At 29.1% G+C, this 26,678-nt stretch overlaps 2 long non-coding RNA genes across 4 annotated transcripts; both read left to right on the forward strand.

The window, feature by feature from the left end:
- Positions 1-357: 357 nt before the first annotated feature.
- LOC136072737 (uncharacterized) lies at positions 358-1,118 on the forward strand. Its single transcript, XR_010635890.1, has 2 exons — positions 358-497; positions 573-1,118. It is a non-coding gene; the product is annotated as an uncharacterized LOC136072737 (long non-coding RNA).
- A 2,027-nt stretch (positions 1,119-3,145) lies between these two features.
- On the forward strand, positions 3,146-6,970 carry LOC136075397 (uncharacterized). Of its 3 annotated transcripts, none has more exons than XR_010635892.1 (5): positions 3,146-3,611; positions 4,334-5,385; positions 6,048-6,206; positions 6,530-6,593; positions 6,679-6,970. It is a non-coding gene; the product is annotated as an uncharacterized LOC136075397 (long non-coding RNA). The 3 variants fall into 3 exon arrangements; XR_010635893.1 differs by having other exon boundaries at positions 3,478-3,611; positions 5,287-5,385; XR_010635891.1 differs by lacking the exon at positions 3,146-3,611 and having other exon boundaries at positions 4,068-5,385.
- The last annotated feature ends 19,708 nt before the right edge of the window (positions 6,971-26,678 follow it).

Below are 26,678 nucleotides of genomic sequence, written 5' to 3' on the forward strand. Positions count from 1 at the left end.
AATCTTTAACTTAGCACTACATTATTTATCTCATTCTATGTAACTCGTTATTGTATCTCTAACTACGTATCTCCTTAATAGTTATTAAAATATTTGTTTGTTTTTTTATGTTTCTGTAGCTGCTCGAGTAGTGAAATTTTTAAAATTATTTAAACTTAACTCAAACAGTTTATTATTGTTTTTATAATTTCGTATTAATTGTATTAAGGATCGATATCGTTTTGATTGCGTTCCAAACATCCAATAAAAATCTTTTTCATATTCTCTCTAGAGATTTGTTTATGCTTTAGTTCTGCTTTTATTAATAGAAAGTTTCCATTTTAATTCCCATGTCAGCAATTTCATTTAAACTAGTCATTTTGAAGGATAATTTCCTAGACAACAGTGGCAAGTTTTGCATATAAATAGTTTAGTAATTTGTGTCTCAAAACCAAAGTTGAAGTTCTTGAGTACTGCTACATAAATTTGTGAATACGGCAAGATTATGGAAGCAAAATGTGAGCCTAATTAATTTTAAACAAAGAGCAATAAATAAAAATAAGAATTTATTGACTAATTTTTTTTAATTTTAGATTTGTTGTTACTATGCGTTGCATTAGTCTGTTTCTTCAGTACTTGTCAATGTTATTGCGACTGTAATTATCATGCTGGAGGTTGTACTATAAGCAGAGGAGCTAAAAAGAACGGTGAAACATGTAAATGTGTTTACAAAGGTGCATGGACTTGCAGAGGTTATGATATTGGTTGCAACTCTTATCATAAACGTATTTGCAAAAGAGGGTGTCGAAGCAAAGAGTGCTGTCACGCTGGTGGTGGTGATTGTGGTGGATATTAAACTTTTTGCAATTACTCCAATCATAAAATTATTTTATAATATTATTTTTATTTAATATTTCCAATTATTTTTTATTTATTTGTATTAATTATATTATTCCAATCATAAAGCTAAAACTTTGTATTAAATATTATGTTTTAAATATTTATTTTGTATTTCATTTCTTTAAAAGAAATTTAAAAAATTTTTGTTTTTATTTTTATTACATATTTTATATTTCATTTATTAAAATTTGTATATAAACAAAAGGTTTAGATGTTGAAAGTTTAGGAACGGTTTGTTAGTACTGTTTTTATTTTCGTTGTTTGATAAGTAAATACAACTACTAAAATTCTTTATTAGGAAGGTTTAAATCATATTTCTAATTTTCATGTTTATATTTTAAATAACAAAGTTTTAATTACTAGAGCATCCGTTATAAAAAGTATGCGCCTAAAATAACTGGCTACATTGTAAATTATATGGGTGGTTAACCGTCTAACTAAGCCGTCTTAAACAACAAAGTTGAAAAAAAGTTGAATTAAAAAATAATTTATGATTAATTTTTAAAATTTTATATAATAAACTGATTCATGTAGTGTTTCTTTGCAAACGCCAATATACCATAATTAAAATTTTTAAGAGCAATTGCTTTTCGTTTGAATTAGTGGTTTTAGCTAAATAAAATTTATACTGTACCTCCAATTATTTTATTTCGACATATTGGTTGTATAGGATGATTTGTTCATCCATATGGTCATCTACTAAAACAACTGGATATGTAAAGATAAGCAAAAATAAATCAAATTATAACAATCTTGACTGGCGCGTAAAATAAAATAAATCCATGAAAAACAGTGTATTGATAGCTTTTGTAGTTTTCATTATACTACCTATTAACTTGTCATCATAATTATGCACATTTCACTGTTAATTACATATATTTGCATATTTATACATAGTATAAACTTATATTTGCATATTTATATAGAGCAAAAGTATAAAGTTATTTTTTTAAAGGCTTTTTGTCTTTCTGTAATTGATAAATTTATTAACGCAGAATATTAAACCATCTTTATTCAATAAAAATATTTAAGCATTTTGATTTACAAGTTATTATAAATTTGATTCACTTATTTCGTGGATATAGGGGAACAAGGGGTAAGATGGCGAATGGGGCAAGATGACTTTCCATAAAACAACTCAACAAAAAAACTTAAAAATGCGTGAAAACGAAGCTGAATTTCCATCTTGTATTTTAAAACCCCAATTGGTTTTTTAAAATATTATTAACGCAATTTTATGCGTATAAGTTTACTTTTTGTGCTAAAAAAAATACCTTGCTTCCTGTTATTCAAAATAAATGGTGTCCTTCAGGTGAAACTTTTTTTTAAGTATTTTTTTGTGAAGCGTGTTTATTTTGTGTTACTTTTGTTGGAGAAGTAAGTGTTTTTCAAATTTTTATAAAATTGGAGACAGAATTTGCAAAATAAGTCATCTTGCCCCGGTTACGTGACCAGATAACAAATTTATGAACTTATTATTTTAAATTTTATTTCAAATTTTTCAATTTGCTAATTAAAAATCAATGCAGGCCATGAATTATTATGGTATCATGAACACACTGACAAAGCATTACTGTTTCATGGCTGATAGTTTTACAATAACTCAGGCTTTTTAAAACGTTCGCCATCTTGTCCCATGTTCCCCTACTTGTAAAAAAAGTTTACTCTAAAATCTCTTTTCAGAGAAATCAATCGTTAAAGTTTTCTTTTAAGTTTAATTTAAACGTAAACGTTTAATTCATTTTTTTATATTTATTTTTAAATTTTGTTTTTGGTGTCCCATGAAGACCTAACAGTTACGTCACAAAACACAGCGAATTGAAATTTAACTAGGAACACTATAAAAAAACTACGTACTATTTATCAGACTTTTTCCGTTGCTATGTTACGTTTTCAATAAATTACGGTCTTTTACCTATACTTTTAAGACTAATAATCACGTCATTTTATATGATTTTGTCCGTATTTATAAAAAGGAGAAGTTCCGTAACTTTAAATCACGAAATTTAACCGTATATTTTAGTATACTTTATTTGGCCTCTAAATTACAGAGCACCATATTTCTTTTTCACGAGGAAAAAATTACACGTATATAATTTCAAGTTGGAGATTTTAATATATTTATATTTTTTTTTACTGGAACTAAAGTGCTATATGTCTTTAAAGAAGTGCAATCGCAAAAAATTCTCTTTGAAAATTAGTTTCCTATATTATATAGGATTTATGTGGTATTCCACATGATGTGGTATACTGCATACATTACCCAGTAGGCACGCAACGTTTTATTCACGTTTCAATCACGTGTATTTTAGGTGACTTCGTCCAGGTTACTATTTTACGTGAAAGTCACGTGAAAGTTACGTGCCAAAATATCTCGTCTTTCGGAACTTTTTTTATTCTCAAAAAAAACTGGCATAAGAAATGTGAAATAATATTTTTTATTATATTAATTATTTTTTTATAGTATAGTTTTTGTATTCATTATATTAGTTATAATTATTTACTTCTATGATAATATAATTAATTTTTATTGTATTATTATCATAATTAAAAAAAAAAATTGGTCTATATAATATCTTTTAACGCAATGCATTTATAACGGAACTAAAAAGAACAATATATTTTAAGCTGTAATATCTAATATCTAAAATATATCAAATTAAGTTAAATAAATTAGTACCCTATTTGCCGTCCCTATTTGCCACACAAATAAGATTAAACTCAAATACAAGGTATGCTTTTTTTCTACTTTATGATATAATATTTTAGACTGGCGAATTTGTCCATTTTGCTTACTTAATTTAGTACGAAATAAGTTATGTTATAACGAATTTAATATTAAATTAAGTAAGCTACATGGACAAATTATAAGTTCTAGCAGAACTTATTCTTGATTCTTGAGCAATAATAATGTCTCTAGAACTTCTGCATACATTATTACTCAAGAGTCGTTTAGATAAAAACCCAAAATAGATTTTCTTTCTTTATTTGGTTTTTATCAACAAGGTTAAAGAATTTATCCAAGATAATATCAATAAATAAATGTGTTATGTTATTTATTATTGATATATGTATATATTGTTATTAAATACTTTATCTTTTTATAATATATGACATCTTGATCTCATGCTTTACTTGTTAAAAAGGGTTAATACTTATTTATTTCCTTTTTTTATATTATTTAAATATTATATGATTAATATATATATTCGAGTTATATGAAATTATTATTATATATATTATATGACTTTTATTACTATTGTTATTATGTACAATATAAAACAGGTTATTAACGCGGATTTGTTTGATGTTTTCCCCACAAAAACATAATTATGATGCTATTGTATTTAAAACTGCATTTTACTTATCTTTCAATGTTGACGACCTTCCAATATGTAAAGCAAGTTTCTCTCAAGTATAGCATTGCTTTTTTAAAAATTGTTTAATGATTTAGATCAAAGTAATAGCAACACCAGAAAATCTTGTTGCCAAAACAGTTGGTGACTTACCATGTAAGATTTGTGTTAAAAATTTGTGATTTAAGATAATTATTTAATATTCATATTATTATTTAAGTTTTTATTTGATTCTTTTGAGCTAAATTTGGTGTTGTGAGCAGTTATTGGAGAAAATATCGACTTATTCATTAGATTAAGTTTGATGGCTGCTCTTACCCCGTTTCCTTCTTCATGTTTCAATCATGTATATTTTAGGTGACCTTGTCTAGTTGACAATTTTACTTGATTAAAACGTGAATGTTACGTTGCCAAAATATTGTGTATTTTGGAACTTTTTTTATTCATAATAAAAACCTGTGGTTAGAAACTTGGAAAGATATTCTTTATTTTATTTACTATTTTTTTATAATTTAGTTTCAGGGATTATCTTATTCGGAATATTCCCGGAATACCAGATATTTTTCTGAAATTTATCTTTTTCCAAATATCTGAAAAGTTTTCCATACATACAACTTATATTACAACATATAACAAGTATATATTATTTATCTATTTGTTTTTATGTTGTTTTAAGTCATCATTCATACAAAAATTAAGAAAAGTATTTAAAAAATTGAGAAACAACTTGGCCGAATGCAAAATTAAGGGGAAAATGAGGGGGGAAATATTCTGAATTTTTTCAGGATATTCTCCGTAAATTTTTTCCGGATATTTTAAATATAATGATTACATGAAATATGTAGTTTATATATTCATTATTGTAATTACTTTTTATTTTACTTTTATAATAATGTAATTATTTTGCATTGTAATTTTATAATAATTAATTTAAAAAGTAGGGCGTAAGATATCTTATAACGTCGCAATGCATTTTTGACAAAAATAAAATGTCACATATATAATATTTTATCCAAATATATTATCTTATAACTAAGTTTTATCAATTTAGGTTTAATAAATATATTATAAAGCTTAGTTCAAAATTGTGTAACGTTATGGCAGATAATTCTCATATTGCAACACGCAAAAGATCAAACCCTACTACAAGGTATACTTTTTTTTCTACCATATTGTATATTATTTTAGACTGTCAAACTTGTCAATGTAATTAATTTGATAATAAATAAGTTATTATAACTTATTTAATATTAAATTTATTAAGCTACATGACAAATGATAATTTCTGCATAAAATATTATTGACTAGGAAGACCCAATGGTATTGTTATGTTATTGCCTAGGAATATCATTCTGTAGTACGACCCAATAACCTTTTAACTTTTAAAGTTTGAGAGATTTCACTTTTCCCTCTCTTTGTCTTCTTTTGTAACTCTGCACTCTTGCACTCTGTAGTAAGAATTTGATTTAATTCATATCTTGTTGGAGAATGCAACTTGATTCTGAGTTGAATTTTCAGCACTCTGAATTTATTGGTGACCTAATTTGACAATACTTTATTATACATATTTTTAGTTTTATACTTAATATATTATATATAATTAGGGGTAGATGAGGCTCCTTAGCCGTGGTGAATGTTTCCACAGCAAAAGGAGCCTCAAGGTGAAAATCTGACCATGGATAAGGAAAATCATAATATAAAATCCCCACTATAATGCTTTGTGGTTATGTGATAACTATTACATTTTTATAAATTGTTTTAATTTTTGTGTGCATTCTAAAATGACATTTAATGCTGTTCAAAACTTTGTAGAATACTCATTTAAAGCAACTTTGTGGGCTGTCACCTTTGCATCTAGTGAGTTAATGTATGAACAAGTTAATGCAGAAAAAGATGCAAATATAAGAAGATAGAAAACAAAGAAAACAAATTATCATGTTATCACATAGTACACAGATGTTATCACATAAGGTGAGTACAGGTCTTTTTCTAATCACGCCCATCAGTTATTAACTTTATATAGATATAGATATAGATAAATCTATAGATAGAGATAAATCTATAGATAGATATTAGATATAGATATATATAGATAAAAAATATTTTTTTAAACTTGTATTTTTTATTATGTATTTCTTTTTTTTTAATCATCTGTCGACTTTTTTGTTACATCTTTTTTTATTAAATACTTTTTTACTTTTTTAGCAATCAGAGTATAAAATTAGAAGGCAAATGACTTTTATTTTTTTACACTGTATGTAGTATTGTTTTCTTAAAATTATTTAATGATTTAGATAAAAGAAAAACAAATAACACACTAGAAAATCTTGTTGCCAAAAGTAGTTAGCAACTCTCAAAGTAAGATTTGTTTTAAAAGTTTGTGATTTAAGATAATTATTAAATAATCATATTATTATTTAAGATTTTATTCGTTTCTTTTCAGCTAAATCTGATTCATTAGATAAAGTTTGATGCGTGCTCTTATAGAAGAAAATATCGACTGATTCGTTAGATTATGTTTGAAGCGTGCTTTTATGGGAGAATTGATATATAAGTTTGAAGCGTGCTCTTCGTAAGTTGCAGATCTACGACTTCGTACTTATTACTTATTGGATATAAGGAGGATATTTTAACAAAAGTGCAGCTTTTATTACAAATTAAAAATTTTTATGTCAAGAACTAATATACTGACTAATAAAACCATGTATTTTAATACGTATTAAATATTTCCTCGACGTTGAGTTTTTTTTCTTTACACGAATCCAAACACTTATAATTGTAATTATAAAGCATAATTATTGCTTAAATATTACGTGCCAAAATTAACGTAAAAAGCACGTCTTTTGGACAGTTTATGGGGACCAAAAAGTCACCTAAATATCACGTGCCAAAAGTAACGTGAAAAACACGTCCATAAATCACGTGAATTGGTCATTTCATGGGGACCAAAAAGTCACCTAAATATCACGTGCCAAAAGTAACGTGAAAAACACGTCCATAAATCACGTGAATTGGTCATTTCATGGGGACCAAAAAGTCACCTAATTGTCACGTGCCAAAAGTAACGTGAAATTCACGTTTTTGTCACGTCGCTGTGCCTACTGGGTATATACTGTACTATAAAAATGTAGCACTAAATAAAATGAACTTTAAAAAATTGAATACATAAGAAAAGGTTTTTATATATAAAAACCTTTTCTTATGTATTAAACTCTTTAAAGTTCATTTTATTCAGTGTTACGTTTTTATATTACAGTATATAATGTATATAAAATATATAATATGTTTATAAATATATAAAAGTATAAAAAAGAAACTCTAATATGACACACACACGCGCGCGCGCACACACACAAACACAAACACTAATATAACATAATAAACACTGTATAATAATGAAACAATAAACAATATAAACTTTAAAAAATTCAATTCATTGAAAAGAATCTTATAGCATTGCAACCCACAGTGGGTCAAAGTGTGGCAAAATCATACAAAAAAAATTTTGAAATTTTGAAATTTAAAAAATGGCAAAAATCGTTCAACATATTATTGAGCCAGAAATTATATTTTATTAGAAAATATTTTTGCGATAAAATATCAAATTTATTATATAAATATCGCCTTAAAAACTTTTCATCAAAAAAAACAAAATGTACTAAAATTTCCTTTTTTTACATTTTGATTTCTTATATTAAAGAACTTTAAGTTTATTTTTTTATCATATAAATAACTTATTTATTATTATGTCAATATTTAAATCAATTAAAAAAATTATTTTAGTTGCACTTTATATAAGTATTTTTAACAAATAAAACATCTTTCATTTTGAGTGAAAAAATAAAAAAACTTTCAAACATATCATTTAAAACGAACGGATCAACCTGTATCAACCGCTAAAAGTTATCAACACCATTATGGTATTGATCTCATGGTTCAAAAAATGCCAGTCTATAGCTGTCTAAACGAATACACTTTTAAATTCAAATAACTACGTCAACGTTTCTCGTTATTGCGTTTTTTATCGATTATTATCGATGATAATAGATTTAAGAGGAATTAAAACAAAATAACTGCAGTTTGACTTTTTTATATATTTTTTTTATTTTAGGTGCCCTAAGAAGTCCTTACAGTCTTGTCACAGAGCACCGCGGAAGTGCATTTAACCAGGAAGTTCACGCCTCCTTCCTTAATAATAATTTTTTTAATAGACTTAATAATAATTTTTTTAATAGACTTAAGTTTTTAAAAAAACAATTTTTATTGTTTTGATTTCTAGTTACTGCGTAGTATTCACTCGATAAATATTTAGATTGCATTGAAACCACTATTTATCATTTTTTATGCTATCATTTTAAAATAACAAAAACTAAATATTTTTAGTTGAAAATATTTTGATTTATTTTTAATTGTTTTTTTGTTTTGTTTGTTTGTTTGTTCGTTGTTGTTATATCTTGTATATTTTATTTATATCCTAATCTTGGTTTTTTAAAATTTTATCTTGGTTTTTACATGTTTTTGCATAAAGTTGTATTATTATTATTATTTCACTTAAGACATTGTATTTTTATCAAAAATTAACCATATATTGTAAAGGGCTTCATGACAAGATCCACATGATCTTCTAGAAGTCCTGTCGTTACTAATGTAAAAATTGTAAAATATAATTGGTTATTGTAATATTTTTAAACGGCAAAATATTAAAGAAAAAAAAATAAATAAATAAAATAAAATACGAAATTATGAACTTGTACCTTGTACAAGTTTGAGACATTACCAATATTATTTATTTATTATTTACTTTAAAATTTCCGAAAACAATAAAATTAAACGTATTCGATAAAAAACGCGACAACAAGCATTAGCGTTAGTGTAAGCGTTAGTCTTTGATGCTAATTTATCCAGAGAAACTTATCAGCATTTAAGAAATAATGCTCTTCAATTTAATTCTCTATACCCATCATATCATATAGTAAAAGAGGCCTAAAATAAATGCTACCCTGAAAACATTCAGGTCAGCAGAGGTACCATTACAAGATCTTCTTTTTCATACTGTATTAAGATTATGTTCAGCTTATAGTGTTGTGTTAAATTCACCGTCGCTTAAAGATTGTACTACACTAATTCTAATATAAAAGGCTGGCTTTGATGGTGCAACACGGCAATCTGTTTATAAACAACAGTCAGATGATCTAAATGAACTTAATACTGACGAATCGCTTTTTATAACTTGCTTTGTTCCTCTAGAACTATATTGTTTCAAAGGTGAGAAAAAATAGGTTGTTTAGAGAAATCTGAAACCATCGTCAACTAGTTACTCTGAACTCTTTTCTTAAAATTTAAGTTAAGATTTCTTAAGATTTAAATGTTGAAAAGAAATAAAAGAAGTAGTTCTTGTTGAATGTGAGTCAACTTCTATTAAAAATATAACATTATCCAATGTATCTGTTTTATTGGAGGACGGTACAATGAAGGAAGTTGTAGAACAACATATTGTAAATATAACAATGATAGATGGAAAAATTCAAACTATTGATTCCACAGCTACCAACTCTTACCAATGCTGTTCAGTGTGTAGTGTATCTCCAACCGAAATGAACAATGTATCTTTAAAAAAAACTTGAGAAGGCAATATCAGATATAGTGTTTCAACATTGCATGCTTGGATAAGGTTTTAAGAATATATCACTTACAAGATGCCAATTAAGAAGTGTCAGGCTAGGACTGAAGAAGATAAAAGTATTGTTAAACTGAGAAAGGTTCAAATTCAAGCTGAATTTAAAAAAAAGATGGGTCTTGTCATAGACCAACCAAGAGTAGGTGGGGCAGGTACATCAAACGATGGTAACACAGCTAGGTGATTTTTTCAGCAATACGATGTCTCAGCTAATAGAATGAATATAGATGCAAGTCTTATGAAATGGCTTCATATTATCCTGGCCACAATGTCATGTGATTATGACGTTAGCTCATCAAAATTTAAAACATTCTGTTGAGAAACTGCTTCGCTATATGTAGACCTGTACTCTCGGTATTCCATGACCAAACATTTCATAAGATTTTGATTCATAGCTATGAAGTTATTGAATTATTTACTCTTCCATTAGTTATGTTTTCTGAAGAGGCTTAAAAGGCTACCAATAAGGTTTTTAAGATCTTTTGTGAAAATCCTTTTTCACCGTCATTTTATCTGCATCTGGTCCTTTAATTTGCACATTTAGAAAAAAGATGCATAGCAAAAAAAAGTCTACCGCCTGGAGTCATTTAACTATTGCATAAGCCAACATCAAAATACTCTACCTAAAATATGAATTAAATAATATCCTCGTTGGTAATTTGTTGGGTGATTTAACGGAATTTTTTTATAAATAGAAAATATTGGAGTTTTTAAATAATTTGCGTAATTATGTAATAAAATTTAAAGTTTTTTCAAAATAAATGTTATTTTTTCCGCAGATTGTGTTTTTCGATGTAATAAACTGTTTCTAATAAAAAAAAGTTAATACAATTTTTGTTTTGGTGGTTTTGGCTAGAAAATGTCACTTTTGACCCACCGTGCAACAATAACAATATATATTCAGAAATAAAAGTTTACATTTCATGGTTGTTTACTAATAGTACGTGTACTAATCTAAGGTAAACACCAATTAAATAATAATAGCATAGTATCATAATAATATATCATAAAATAAAATTATAGTAATTTTAACGAAGAGGGTTATAATAATAACAATCAGTGATGGATTAAGGAGGAGGGGGGCTAGGGGGAGCTTTAGCCCCGGGCCCCACAACTTTTTGGGGCCCCGATTCAATGTAAAAGATGTTAAATTACTGTGAAAATTAAATCTTTAATTCACTTAAAAAAGCCAAAGTTAAATTTACTAAATTGTCTAATTGAAAACAAAAACGCAAAAATAAAAAAAGACTGTCAACAAAAACGTTGCATTAAATTTTTTTTTCCAGTCTTCGACTAACGGAGGAGCGCAAATCACTTTAACAAAAAAAATTGCTAGATTGGTAGCAGCGCATTATATCAAAAATCAAACGTAATATTTGTACAAATTCTACAAAAACCATTCCCTTTGGAAATTTATTATTAACTTAAATAATTATATTGTCTTTGAAAATGTATTAACGGTTGCAACTCTACAATTCTTTTGTACTTCCGCATTAAGGATTCTTTTGTGAATGCTTATAAAAGCCGTAGCGCTAAACTTGCGAAAGAGAAGATTCAAGAGAAAAAACGAATAGCAAAACACTTTTTAGGTTATACAGTTATTTTTAATATGCTTAATTATAAAATATGAAAGCTTCTAAAAGGAGATTAAAGAAAGAGAGAAAGGAAATGGTTGCTAAACTTCCGAAAATGACAAATTTTTTTTCATCAAACCAAATCAATATGCAATTTTCACAAAAACTGTAGAAAATAATATAAACGATAACAAAAAAGATGAAAACAATAACACGGAAAATGAGGTAGATAACACTTATAAAAGAGAAACGAGATCAGAAGAACTCGAAAATATTTTCTATTGAGAAAATAACTTTTTTCAGTTTATTTATGAAAGTAGAAAAATTCCAACTTTGGGAAAAATCAAAATTTTTTAAAACTATTTGGTTCCACAAATAAGCTCCGCGATAAGATATAAGAGCCCTTCCAAAATTTGTATGCGAATAATGTTGATAAATAAAATTGTCATTTCTTAGATCATATTTGTTTTTGGGCCTTATTGCATATAAATTTTGAAAAGGAATTGGAGCTAAGTTTATCTTACATTTAAATATAAAGCAAAAGAGTGTTAAAAACATTTAGTTGGTATATATTAAGAATACTCATTTTGAATAAAAGTGGTTTTGCATGAGTAAAACGATCTTTAAAATTTATTAGTCGTGCTAGATGCTTCTGTTGCCGATAAAGAGGATCTAATTGACTATTTTTAGCACTATCCCATGCGATATTTGAATAATTTAGATGGCATTGAATAAGTGAGTAATAAAGTTGAATTAATGCTGATCTACATATAGCGAAGCAGTTTCTCAACAGAATGTTTTAAATTTTGATGAGCTAACGTCATAATCACATGACATTGTGGCCAGGATAATATGAAGCCTTTTCATAAGACTTGCATCTATATTCATTCTATTAGCTGAGACATCGTATTGCTGAAAAAATTACCTAGCTGTGTTACCATCGCTTGATGTACCTGCCCCACCTACTATTGGTTGGTCTATGACAAGACCTATCGTTTTTTAAAATTCAGCTTGAATTTGAACCTTTCTCAGTTTAACAATACTTTTTTCTTCTTCAGTCCTAGCCTGCCACTTCTTAATTGGCATCTTGTAAGTGATATGGAGCATATATTCTTAAAATCTTATCCAAGCATGCAAAGTTAAAACACTATATCTGATATTGCTTCTCAAGTTTTTTTTTGAACTATTAAAGATACATTGTTCATTTCGGTTGGAGATGCACTACACACTGAACAGCATTGGTAAGAGTTGGTAGCTGTGGAATTAATAGTTTGAATTTTTCCATCTATCATTGTTATATTCACAATATGTTGCTCTACAACTTCCTTCATTGTACCGTCCTCCAATAAAACAGATACATTGGATAATGTTATATTTTTAATAGAAGTTGACTCAAGTTCTACAAGAACTACTTCTTTTAATTCTTTTCTACATTTAAATATTAAGAAATCTTAATTTAAATTTTAAGAAAAGAGTTCAGAGTAACTAGTTGACGATGGTTTCAGATTTCTTTAAACAACCTGTTTTTTCTCACCTTTGAAACAATATAGTTCTAGAGGAACAAAGCAAGTTATAAAAAGCGATTCGTCAGTATTAAGTTCATTTAGATCATCTGACTGTTGTTTATAAACAGATTGCCCTGTTGCACCATCAAAGCCAGCTTTTTATATTAGAATTAGTGTAGTACAATCTTTAAGCGACGGTGAATTTAACACAACACTATAAGCTGAACATAATCTTGATACAGTATGAAAAAGAAGATCTTGTAATGGTACCTCTGCAGAGTTGTCACTGACCTGAATGTTTTCAGGGTAGCATTTATTTTTAGCCTCTTTTACTATATGATATGATGGGTATAGAGAGTTAAATTGAAGAGCATTATTTCTTAAATGCTGATAATTTTTTTTGTATAAATTATAAGTTTTTAATAAATTATATAAATTATAAGTTTCTTTGGATAAATTAGCATCAAAGACTAACGCTAACGCTAACGCTAATGGTTGTTGTCGCGTTTTTTTATCGAATACGTTTAATTTTATTGTTTTCGGAAATTTTAAAGTAAATAATAAATAAATAATATTGGTAATGTCTCAAACTTGTACAAGGTACAAGTTCATAATTTCGTATTTTATGTTAATATGATTTTTCCACGTAAGGTTTTCATCAATAAGAACACCAAGAAAAAGTATAACTTTTGATTGTTTTATTTGAATATTATTGATATATATTTGAGGCATATCATTTGGCATAAGATATTTTTTGGATTTTGGATCAAATAGAGTCTACATAGTTTTTTCTATGTTAATCGATAACTTATTAGACTTAAACCATTTTGAAATTTTAATTAGCTCTATGTTCATGTCATTAAATAGTGTTATGATATTATTGCTTGACAGAAAAAAGTTTGTGTCATTAGCAAACATTACTGTTTTTAAATTTGAGGCATTATAAAGATCATTGATATAAATGAGAAAAAGAAGTGGTCCTAGTATAGACCCTTGGGGGACACCACAGGTTATATCTAGTAAATTTGTTGTAGAGGACACATCAATTTGCACATACTGTTTACGATTGCTTAAATAGCTCTTAAGTAATTTTAGAAAATTACCACAGATTCCATAATTTTCTAGTTTTTTAATAAAAACCTCATGATTTATCGTACCGAAGGCTTTTGATAGATCTATGAACACTGCAAGGGTAAATTGTAATTTTTAAACGAATCTGCAATATTTCTAGCCAGATGAAGCACTGCGTGTTCAGTGGAATTATGTTTTTTAAACCCATATTGGGTTGAATTTTATTTTTAGAAAGATGATCATAAATTTTATTGTAAAGGATCCTTTCAAAAATCTTTGAAAAACCAGAAAGTACAGAAATTGGACGATAATTAGTTATATTTGATAATTCGCCCCCCCCCCCCCCCCCCCCCCTCGTTTAAATATTGGTGTAACTTTGGCTATCTTTAGTTGATCAGGAAATATACCTTGTTTTATTGAACAATTAAAGACCTGAAAGAGTATAGTTTTTATGATCTCGTAAGAACTGATTATAACGTTACCATTTATTTGATCTGGGCCTATCGCTTTATTGATTTTTAGCCTTTTGTAAGCATATTTAAACTCTTTAATGGAAAGTTCAAAGTTATTAAGTATAGAAATTCTCGGAAGATTAAAATCATTTATTGCGTTAGTTATAATTGGAATATTTTTTGCTAAATTTGGACCAATAGTTACAAAAAAGTTATTTAGTTGATTTGCTATATCTTTGGGATTATATAGAAAATCATCATTGTTTTTAATAAATTTTGGTAAGCATGTTTTAATTTTTTGATTGCCAATAATTTCATTTAAAATTTGCCATGTGCGTTTAGCATTATTCTTAAACTTCTCTAATAAGTTTGAATAGTATTTTTTTTTTAAGTTTTATTTTTGACTTTCAAAAAGCTTAACATAATTTTTATAAATTTCCTTATTTTTATCTGTTTTTGACTTTAAATACTTTATATACAATTTTTGTTTAACTTTGGAAGATTTCCTGAGTTCTTTAGTAATCCATGGTGACTTTAAGCTTTTTTTGTTTAAGTTAACTTTGTATTGTGGAAAGTTTGCATCATAAACTTCATAGAATGTTCTAAAGAATGATTTATAAACCACATTTGCTTCCGACGAAAAATTTATGTTTCCAATGTAGTAATGATAGTTGTTCATTAAATGATGCAATATTTACTTCACTGAAACAGCGTTTTAGGATAACTTGTTTTCTTATTTGTAATTGTTCAATATCAGTATTTATTGAAAAGAAGATTGGAAAATGATCTGAAACATCATTTTTAATTAACCCTTTTTTAAGAGATTCATTAAAAGTGTCTGTTGTCATAATATTATCTATTAAGGATACTGACTTTAAAGTTACTCTTGTTGGTTTATTAATTAGCGGAATGGCACCGATTTCAAATAAATCATTATAAAAACTATTAATTTTGGAATTTATGTGATATTTTAATGCGTCTAAATTTATGTCACCAATTATGTAATTTAATTTCTTTTCTATTGAACATTTTGTTATAATATCAGTTATTAAAAAGGTCTTGAAACTTTTTATTTCACCAGATGGTGGGCGATAACAGCAACTTAAAAGTATATTTTTAGTTTTTTTGGCTAAAATTTTAATTGTTAAAACCTTTTTATCGGCATCAGAAATACTCATGTCGGGCCTATTTATAAACCGTATTCCTTCACTTACATAAAAAAGTACTCCACCGCCTCGTTTTTTTGTTTTACGTGCTATAGAAACAGGATTAAAACCTGGCAGGTGAAGATTCGAGTTAAATATAGCCTCGTCAGAACTACACCAAGCTTCTGTTAAGCATATAACGTTAAAAATATTTAAAGTTTCCTCAATATTATTCTTAAAATTTTAAAAACTCTTTTTTAAACTTCTTAGGGGTCGTCCATAAAGAACGTACGCTCATAGGGGGGAGGGGGGAGGTCTTCAAAAAGCGTACGAAAGCGTATGGGAGGGGGGGGGGGAGGGTTCAATTTAAAAGTACGTACTTCGAATTTCTAATTTATCACAATTAACTAGCTAATCAATAGAAAAGTTACATTCTGACTAAAGATTCTAGTTTGCCAACATAAAAAGATGTATGGTACATCGAGTAGAGGGTATAGTTTTCCTCTATGCACACACATGTATGGGCGCCCTCAGAATTTTTTGATGTTCCAGATAAGACACTTTCACACATCGTGCAAACTCCTAACTTAAGTTTGTTTATACCTATGCCAAATAAGGAGGCCTTGCAAAATATCGGGATGGCGGAGGCCTGTGAATAAAAAGCCTTAAAATGCTTACCCTCCCGACCCCCAAAATAAGAGGGATGTAAATTTTGCATGGTCATAACTTTTTTGTAATTTACAATATTTTTCTACAAAAATTAAAATCTGTCGATAAATTTAAATTTAGTTTTAGATGATAAAGTTAAAAATTTTGCTACATATTTCCCTCACGTTTGGGCAGGGAAGGGGGGAGGCAAACGCTTCAGGGCTTATTGTTCCCAGGCCTCCGCCATCCAAATTTTTTGCAAGGCCACCTCATTTGGCATATTAACAAACTTAAGTTTGCACGATGTGTGAAAGTCTTCCATCTGGAACATCAAAAAATCCTGAGGGGGCCCATGCACACATGCCACCCCTTATATACTGGCCCTGAGTACGACCTGAGGGCCGTAATTGATGCGACGGAGTCACCCCCAAAAAAAACGTGTCAATGGCGTCTCAAAATCTTCCAAATTTGACCGCTAGGTTTTGCTAAAATAAAAAGCTTCTTTAATTAGCAAAAGGGCACAAAATTTGCTGTTGCCCTCTCCCACTGGGTTTTACCCTTTGTTTTCAATATTACTGATCTCACCTTAGACTCGCTTTTTACTTACTAAAGAAGGGTGCCTGAAAAAAACGTCCACCTTAAGTATAGTTTATTTACATTTGATTCGTTATTAAAACAAAAAAAGTTATACATAAATTTCAACAGGAATCGAACCAGGATCTCCGCCGACTACTACCGCCGCATTAACCTCTCGGCCAAATACGTACTTTAAAAATTTTAAATTTATTTAAATTATTATTTGCATATATACTTGAAGACGTTTTTTAAATGCGCAAACAAAGAGCTTTGGGGTCGTATAAAGTATCTAAGGTACCCTCCGTCATTTTTTTTTTTAATTAAACTTTTTTATTAGGAAAAAAAAAATAAAAGAGGGATGGGGGGGGATATTTGAGGGGGGGGGGTATTTGAGAAACGTACGTACTTTTAAGGGGGGGGTGGAGACATAAAAGTACGCATGGCAACACGGGGAGGGGGGTCAAATTTCAAAATTTTTGGCGTACGTACTTTATGGACGACCCCTTATGTTAAAATGCATCACATTTAAGCGATCTCGCTCAAGAAATTCTTTTAGTTCATTGTTATAAAAATTGTTTAACAAAGCACCTGCTTTACTAAAATAAATTGCACCAGTTTCATTGTTTATTTTTTGAAATAAATCAAAAGAATTAAACTCAAAATTATTTGCATGTTTTGAGTCCATTTTTTAGTTTTTAAATATAGAAATAAAAGAATTTCGGTAAGAATTTAAGCTTAAGATGAATGTAAATGTTACATTCATTTAAAAATATTGAGTTAATAATTTGAAGAATAAAAAAATTAAAAAAATCGCATAAAATATTAAGTATTAAAAAATAAAAAATTAATTTATACTTGGCGATTTTTTGCGTCAATTTTCTTTTCTGCCCATTCACGACTGATAAGTTTGTCGTAGGAGATAAACGCGTACTTTCCTTGTTTTCTTTCTCTTAACATTTTATCTCTTAAATCTTTTCGTATTTGAACAGCTTCGTAACAGAAATCCTCGTTGATATAAATGTTCATTCCTTTAAGCCTTACAGATCTCTTCATTATATCAATCTTATCTTTATAGTTTAGAAGTAAATAGTTTTAAAATTATTGTTCTAATTTTTTTAGCATCTCTTGGTCCGGTTCTATGTGCTCGTTCATTTTTAACATTTTTGATTTCAAGCGTCTCCTCAAATAGTTTTAATACTTTTAAAACTATTTGATTTCAAGCGTCTCCTCAAATAGTTTTAACACTTTCTTCCCAGCTTTCGTGTTCACTTTCTTTTATTCCAGTTATCCTTAGGTTATTTCTTCTTGATCGATCTTCTATTTCCCTTAACTTGTTGTTTATTTTATTTACAGCGCCATCTTTTATTCCATCTTTTATCTGACTACTTACTTTCTTTGTTTGCTCTTTTACTTTTTCAAATTTTGATGCGACTATTTCATCGTATTCCTATTGCATATTTTTTGAAAAAAAACTTTCCAGTTGGCATTATATAAATTTTTCATACTGTGACTGTAGTTTGAGGCCCAGTTGTTATACTTGTAATCGAGATCATTTTTTGGTTTATTCAATAATTTGTGTTAAAATGATTGAATAAACCAAAAAATGTTAATACAATAAGTTTTCTGTATTCATACTTGTCCTTTAGCTTAGTAATGAAAAAAGTATATTTTATTAAAGTCATATTTTTGCGCTTCTTGTAAAATTTTCTTTTTCTAATAAATAGGTAGGGTGGTGATAAGTTCACTCAGGTCTTTCTCGGATATGTCTTTTGTGCTATGATGGAAGAATCCCAGTTGTAAAGGTTTTGCAGTATCTGCAACTAATATCTGCACTCAGTGCAACTAAGGCATGGTACACGTTTTTCCGAACTTGACATATCTCAAGCCCGTACCGGGGGGGAGGGGGCCGTTGGGTGCGATTGACCCCCCTTTTTATGCAAAGTTCCTTTTTTTAATTTGAGGCCAAATATTATTTCTAGACTCTTTTCGATGTCAAAATATTTAATCAAAGTTTTTATAATAATTATTTGATTTTTATGAATCATTCTCATGAAACAACTTTTTATTGTTTCACAAACGTAAGGCGTCATTACAAGTCATTACATTGTGAAATCTTTTGTAAACAAAAAATGAAAAATAGTCTCTCCAGAGTTTAGACTGTAATTACAATTCTTCACTAATGCTAATTCACTTTTAAAAGCAAACGATAGAGTTAACATGACTAACCAAATTAGGAAACGAGCAGCTGATAGAAAAGAGCTTCAAAATGCTGCAAAGAAATGCAAATCGTTAGCTGGATATTTTAAGTAAAAAAGTTATTTTGATCTTTTTTTTATAATAATTAGTTTGATATTAACTAGACATAGATATTAACTAGATAAAGATATAGATATTATCTATACGTTAAATTTTTTTATGATAGTACTTTTGTTATTACTTGTTTTTTATTGTAATGCTTATGCGAGTTTTTTTAATTTTGGTATAGTTTAGATCTGAAAGTTTATTATTAATTACTTACGTTTCAAGTGTTTTTTTATTATCGACAGTTCTCAAAATGCAACCGATAAAACATTACCCGAAGTAGAAGAAAAAGAGGAAGTCATTAAAGATGATAATAATGTTAACAAAAGCTTGTCATGCGAAGTAGGCCAAACAAATTTAAAAGAATGCGATTTTAAAGAAGAAGAAAAACGATATGGTATTGACGAACTCTTGCGAGGAAATTAAGAATTATCACCACATGAAATATACAAAATGTTTACGAATAACTTATAACAGAAGATACATTTTCAATTTCCCAAAACATTAAAACATGGTTGCAAACCTGCTTGTAAAGAAGAATATTTACAAAATGGATTTGTCTACAGCAAAAGTGAAGACGCAGCCTACTGCATATACTGTAAGCTTCGGCGTACCGTTCAAGAAAATAACGTTACGTGACGTTACGTGACAGCAACTTTTGTCTTGATTGAACCAAGACGTTACCGCACTTTAAAAAAAATTGTCCCGATTGAAACGTTACGTTCCGGGAATAACGTGACGTTCCGATTGAATAACCGCACTTGAAAATTTGGTGCGGTTATGAAACAAGACGAACCAAGAATAACGTGACAAACCGTGACGTTCTGGGACAAACCGCTACTTCTTGTTTTTTTACATTTTTAAGCGCCTTTTATGGCTTATAGTCACTATTCAGAGCTTTATTAGGTTAATGGGGCTTGTCTAAAGCGACAAGCCAGGTCAAAATCTAAGAATACTCAGTTAAAATTTTATAAGTCAATGATAAACGTGATGCACCAACCTAAAGAAGGAAAAAATTTTAGGTTAGCACCTCAGTCCACTCTTAGGACCGAAGCTAAACTTATTGACTTTAGCAAAGCAGGTCATTAAAAAAAAAATAAAACGCCATTGATTGTTTTTTCAAACAACCATAACGCCATCTGTTGATTAAGTTTCTTTGTAATAAAAAAAAACGAAAGTTCCGAAAATATTAAAAAGTTCCAATATTTTATTATTTTTTCAAGATTTTTTAAGTAAAAAAAGGAGTAATACATTACAAAACAATGTTATTCTTAAAAAATTACCCTTTTATAAAGAAAAGGACGGTTTTTAAGGATAATTTTAATTATAAAACTGGGTTTGTACAATTACAAACCCTTTCAAAATTATCTTCCGGAGAAGACAAAGGAATGAAGGAAAAGAATTAACTTATTTTCAACTTTGTTGAATATTTCATTAAAAGACCAATAAAACATTATTGGTTTTATGTTTTAAAGAATATAATGCCATCTTTTGGTTATTTTTTGTCTACTCTGATAAATTTGTAATTTACTAAAGTTTTAAAGTTTCATACTGAAAGAAAACTTTTATACTATAATGTTACTTAAAAAGTAAAGTCAATTTGGGCTTGAACAATTACAAGCCCGGTCAAAAATTCCAAAGAAGTCAAAAACCAAGTTGGAGAAACGAATGTCCAATTTTGGTACTTTGTTGACTATTTCAATTATTGAAATACATAGCACCATTGATAAAATAGGTAAAATGGGCTTGAACAATTACAAGCCCTTTCAAAAATTTCTAACAGAAATTAGAATGTTGGATGAGAAAGAAGTAACTTTTTTACAACTTTGTAAACTATTTATTAAAAGCAAAATAGAATACGATTGATTATTTGATTTCAAGGAACACTAAGGCCATCTAAAGTTACTTTTTGTCCACTCTGAAAAATTTGAATAATACAAAAGTTCCAAAAAATACCTTTTTTAATAAGATTTAACCTTTTTAAAGTATAAAATACTTAATATAATCTTAATAGTACCGTATTTCTTTACCTTTAAGTACTAAACTAAAAAAAGAAATAATAAAATAGACCATTTTAATGAAAGATTTGCTATTTATTTTCATAACTTTACAAAATAAAATATCACAAAGAAAAGAAATTGTACTAAGATTTCTTTTATTTGACTTTACTTTTATCAAATGATTGACTAATGTTACTAAACTTGTAACATGTTAATACTTTAATATCACATAAAAATGAGTCAAATGGCAATTTTATTCTTGACTTTTAATTTTAAATCTGACACTTTTTCATTTCTGTAGTTTGACAAAACTATTCAACATCAAAGACATCGTCATCAGTATGGCCGAGAGTCCCGGCACCAGTGGCAGTTCCAGTTCCAGAAGGTCTAGGCTGAGGTGATGCTGACCTACTTGGTTGCCTTGTCACAATCCGGCTTCTGGCCGGGATCCTACTTGGAGAAGAGTAAGTGGAGGCTGAGCTTGAGGCACTTGCCAGGTTTGGTACATCCTTAATTTCTAGAGCAGCAGCTTTCTTTTTCTCTTCTTCAATCTCTTCCTTGGTCTTCAAAATCCATTTGTCAATATTGACACGATCAATGTTTTGTTTAATGAACAGGAGCTTTTTAATGTTGTCCCCATTTAACTTGGTTCTTTTGCATGTTACCAGATTCGTAGCATCAGATAAAGCACGCTCAGCTAGAGCACTACTGGCCGGGATGCAGAGTCATTGACGGGCACACAGTGCTAGTTTGGGTAACTTATCCTTGTTGGACTCCCACCAGGCTAAGCAATCATGGACCCCAAATGATCTTGGAGGTTTGGGCAAGGCGTTGTAGACTTTCCATTCTACTTTCAGAGGTGAAAGTGTAGGCACTAGTTCAGAGCTAGCAGGCACTGTCTTGCTTATGGCTTTTGCCAACAAATCCTCAGATGATTCTGGGTCATTATCAATAATCATGGCTTTGTCCATGAGAGAGTTCACAGCCTCTTGGTGTCCAGTGAAGTTTTGAAACATAAGATCCCTTCCTTCTTTGTACAAGTTAATGTCTGGCATCTTGAGGGTTTCTCCCTAATAGAAGGGGTTGAGCAAGTGGCCGATGGCATAGACCATGTTGCCGGCACCACACTTTGGAAACCGCCGATCTAACTCTGACCTAACTGTAGTGAAGAAGGCCTGGGCAGCATCTGAGTTGTTTTTTTTAAAGCTTCATCCAGCAGCATTTGAAGTTTGAATAGTTCTTCCACAACTAACTGCACTGTTGGGTAGTGGTCAGCTGATAACTTTTCAGAAACCTTTGTGACTCTGTCCATGACAACAATGAGTTCATCAAAGACCTCGAACTCCTCAGTGGTTGGGATGTGTTCAGCAACGTTTCCAGGATCATACCCAGGTGAATCCCTGTAGAACTCCAGAGCAGGTCTCAACTTCAGGATACTGTCAACCGTAAAGAATGATGAATTCCGCCGGGTAGGTACTGGAGCAATAATTTTGCGGTAGACTAGAGGTGCACCTAAAATTAAAAAAATATTTTTGAAATGGTATGTCTTGGTATGTCACGTTTTGTAACGTTATAATTAATTACAAATTTAATATCGAGGAAAAAGGTTTTGTCCCGTTATAAATAATTAAAAGTTTAATCTTCTTTTCATAATAAGGGTATGTCCCGTAATAATTAACTAAAACCTTAATCTTTTAAAAAAGGTTTGCTTATGTTAACTCTTAAGTACAAAGAAAAAACACTAAAAAATCTTAACATTTAAAAAGTAATAACGCACCTTGAAAAATCTGTGGATCATCCTGGATAGTTTTGACCTCCTTTTTGATTCTTTCATGTCAAAGTGGAGATTTGTGAACTCTGGTAGCCAACTTGATTGCCTTCTGGTATTCAGTATCCAAGTGTGTTATGCTTTTAAGTCCAGCCTGCATGATTAGGTGAAATGCGTGGTCACAGCAAAGAAGAGACATATCAGTTGAAAATGTCTTTGGAATGGCGGCCTTCATATTTGCAGCCGAATCATGGACAACGACCACCAAGATAAAGTTGTAGAAAATTGGAAAGAAATACATTTCTTGAAATGAAACGTTTTATCACGTTTTGTCTTGGTTTATAAAAAATTTTTAAATTATTAAAAAACCATTTAGAAAAAGGAAAAATATTAATTTAAAATAAAAAGTTTTTAACTTTCTACTATTCTAGTAAAATATTAAATTAAAATTTTACTTACTCATCCAGACGTGTTGCAATAGAGTCTGCAGTGTGCCGGCCAGAAAAAGGAGCCACCTGGACAATGAACTTCTTAAGAATCCAATCTTCTGGAATGTAGTGAAGTGTGACTGCCTGGAATGATTCGTTTGCTCTGGAGGTCCAAATGTCCGTTGGTGTCGACAAACCAGGACATTAGGGAAGCTCTTTCTCTAAGACTTTCACATGCCTTGACATTTTCATACAAAAGAGGCAGTTTAAACTTTGACATGGTAGTGGCAGCTCTCATCTGGTATCTGAGCTCAAAGTGAAAGATCAATTCCTTAAACCATGCCTGATTCACTACATTAAATGCCAAGTTTCCTTTGGCTATGACTATCATCACGGCCATGTCTCCACGAAGCTGCTTCACATCATTGGTCTTGTAGGGTTGGTAAGATGTGATGCTCCTCATCTTGGCTGGTGATCCCTAAAATAAAAAGAAAATTATTAATAACAATGTTAAAACTATTTATAAGTAATCTTTAAGACATGGGTGGGTTGGATACTAGGTAGTAGATACAGGTAGTAGGTAAATAGAGGGTATAATTAGTATTAATTACTAATTAATGGGTCTAAAGACTCTAAAGTAAACAGGTGAGAATAGTAAAAATTAAAAAATGGCGTTGTAAGCCAGGGGTATATTGATACAGTAAAAATGTAGGCTATGAAAATTAAAAATGGATTTGCCTATATTTGGCGTTATAGTAAAAGGGTAGTATTAGGGGATAGGGGTCTAAGGTTATAGTAAAAAAACACAAAAATATTTATTTATTACTAAAATAAAGTAAAATACTAACATCTTTGTGTACCAGCTTGGGTTTCTTGATTCGACGATCCAAGACTCGATGTGCCTTGTCACCTTGTTTGTCTTCATATGCGTCTTGTTCATCATAAACATGTTCAAGTTTTGACAAAGCTGAGTCTGCTGTCCTCTTGAAAGTGGCTCGTTCCTTTTCTAGTTCTGTAAATAACTGTGGGTTGTCAAGCGAAGGTGCTTTTGCGTTCCACTGGTATTGCCATCATTGTATGCAAAATCCTTGGTTCAATTCTTAAACTTCACACGTATAGTGTCTTTTTGCCTAGCTACAGTAGCTTTGGCCTTCACTTCCTCAAAGAACTTCCATATAACGCCTCGTGCCCTTGGCATGATGAAATTCTAAGCTGATTTGATTGATTACTGGACTTGGAGGAATTCAAAGCTGATTTGACTTGATTACAGATGTACTTCAATGGTTTTGTCAATACTTATCCTTGAAAATAAAAAAAAATTTCAGGAGCTTAGTGAAACACGTCTATCCTCAAAGAAATCCCTAAGAGGTATAAATTGGAAATGCCTTTTCCCAAAAAAAGTTGGTACAAAAAAGTTCGTACAAAAGTTCGTTACTAAGTACAAATGGGCAATGACTAAGCAAATTTTTTCAGGGAATAGCTTGAAAAAAGTTGGTAACAAAGTATAAATTGACAATGACTAAGCATATTTCTACTTGAAATGACTTGGGTTTAATAAGTTCGTCCAAATAGTTTAAGACAAAATACAAAATGGCAATGAACAACCATATTTTAGCAGTATTATAACTTTTCGTATTTAAATGAGTTTTTAAAGTGGTAAACATATTATTAAACACAGAAATACTAACAAATGTATCTAGGCATGTTATATTTTACCTATTTAATGCTTTTTTTATATAAAAAAATTACCTTAATATAAAGACGAAAATTTGAAATTTTAACTTTTTGAAGAATTGTTTTAGTTTTAAAATTTCAAGTTTGGTTTATAAACTTTAACAAAATTTATTGGATTGTTACCTCTTTTAACTTCTTAAAAAGTTATGATTAAGGCTGTCAAAAATCGCAAAAATGCTTGCCCGGATACCCCTTGAACGAACGGGCGTGTACACGGATACCCGTTCATAAACAATATTTTTTATAAAATTTTTTATAAAACTTAATATGTTTTTAAAAGTAAAGCATAAAGGAGAAAGAACAACAACTAGCTTTCACAAAACTTTAATTGGATACAAATTGATGAAATTTTATTATAACATTTTATTTATTTACAATAAACTTCCCAGTCGGCATATCTAGTATTGTAAATACTCGGAGTATTGATCACGTATAACATACCGCCATTGATACCAGAAAAATACGCATTTAGTTTTAAGTTTCGAATTCGAGTTCAATACCACCTATTTATCAAAAATACGTATTTATAATATTTGATCAAAATCGGATATGATATCGAACCCAATTTTGATCAAATATTTACAAATTAGGGAAAAACGAGAATCTTTGCTTTTAAAGCGCATGCTTAAACTGATATAGCGAAAATAAAATTCTTTATTTTCGCTGTATCAGATATATGTCTCTATATATAAATATATATAAACCTTTTTAGATTTTTTCATGTTATTTTTAAATTTTTTGTTCACGCAATTCAAGTTATATATGTTTATAGTTTGCATATATATTTATATTATGTTCAGAATAAAAAAGTTTTTAATAAATATATGTATGTGTTAATATGTGTTATATAATTGTTTTATAAATGTATTTTTAAAATAGTATAAAATGTATCTATTGTGTATATAAATATTATAAGAAGTGTTTATATATGTTATATAAATTTAAATAAATATATTGTGTTTTATAGTTAGTATATATGTTTATATTATGTTGTTTCCATGTCATAGAAACAACATAATATAAACATATATACTAACTATAAAACACAATATATTTATTTAAATTTATGTAACATATATAAACACTTCTTATAATATTTATGGACCATGTTTTCAAAGTGTGTGACTTGGCAAACGTGTTGAGCAAGATTTTGCATAAAGTTGTTATTTATGTTACTAATGTTGTTACATTTGGCTTACCTTTATGTTGGTGTCTATTGTTAAAAATTATAAGTGGTTTTATTATTGAAAGTCACTGCTTTTAATCATTCACTAAAAGCCACTCAAGAAAAATCATTTTGCCACATATACACTTTGTTTATATCTTAATTTGAATTTTTAGAACAATGACGTACCAACATGAATTGTTTTCTAAAAGCTAACATGAAATAACAATATTTAACAACTACTACTCTCTTATCATGACATCTTATCTCTATCTGATATATTGATTTGCGATTCATATATGATGTTTTTCTTTGTATTTACTTATCTATTACATTTTTTTATTTCAGATTTATCATATGATGTATTTATGCAATATAAAAGAACGAATATATGTAAAT

The sequence above is a fragment of the Hydra vulgaris genome, chromosome 01, assembly GCF_038396675.1.
Source record: "Hydra vulgaris chromosome 01, alternate assembly HydraT2T_AEP".
NCBI classification, from domain to species: Eukaryota; Metazoa; Cnidaria; class Hydrozoa; order Anthoathecata; family Hydridae; genus Hydra; species Hydra vulgaris.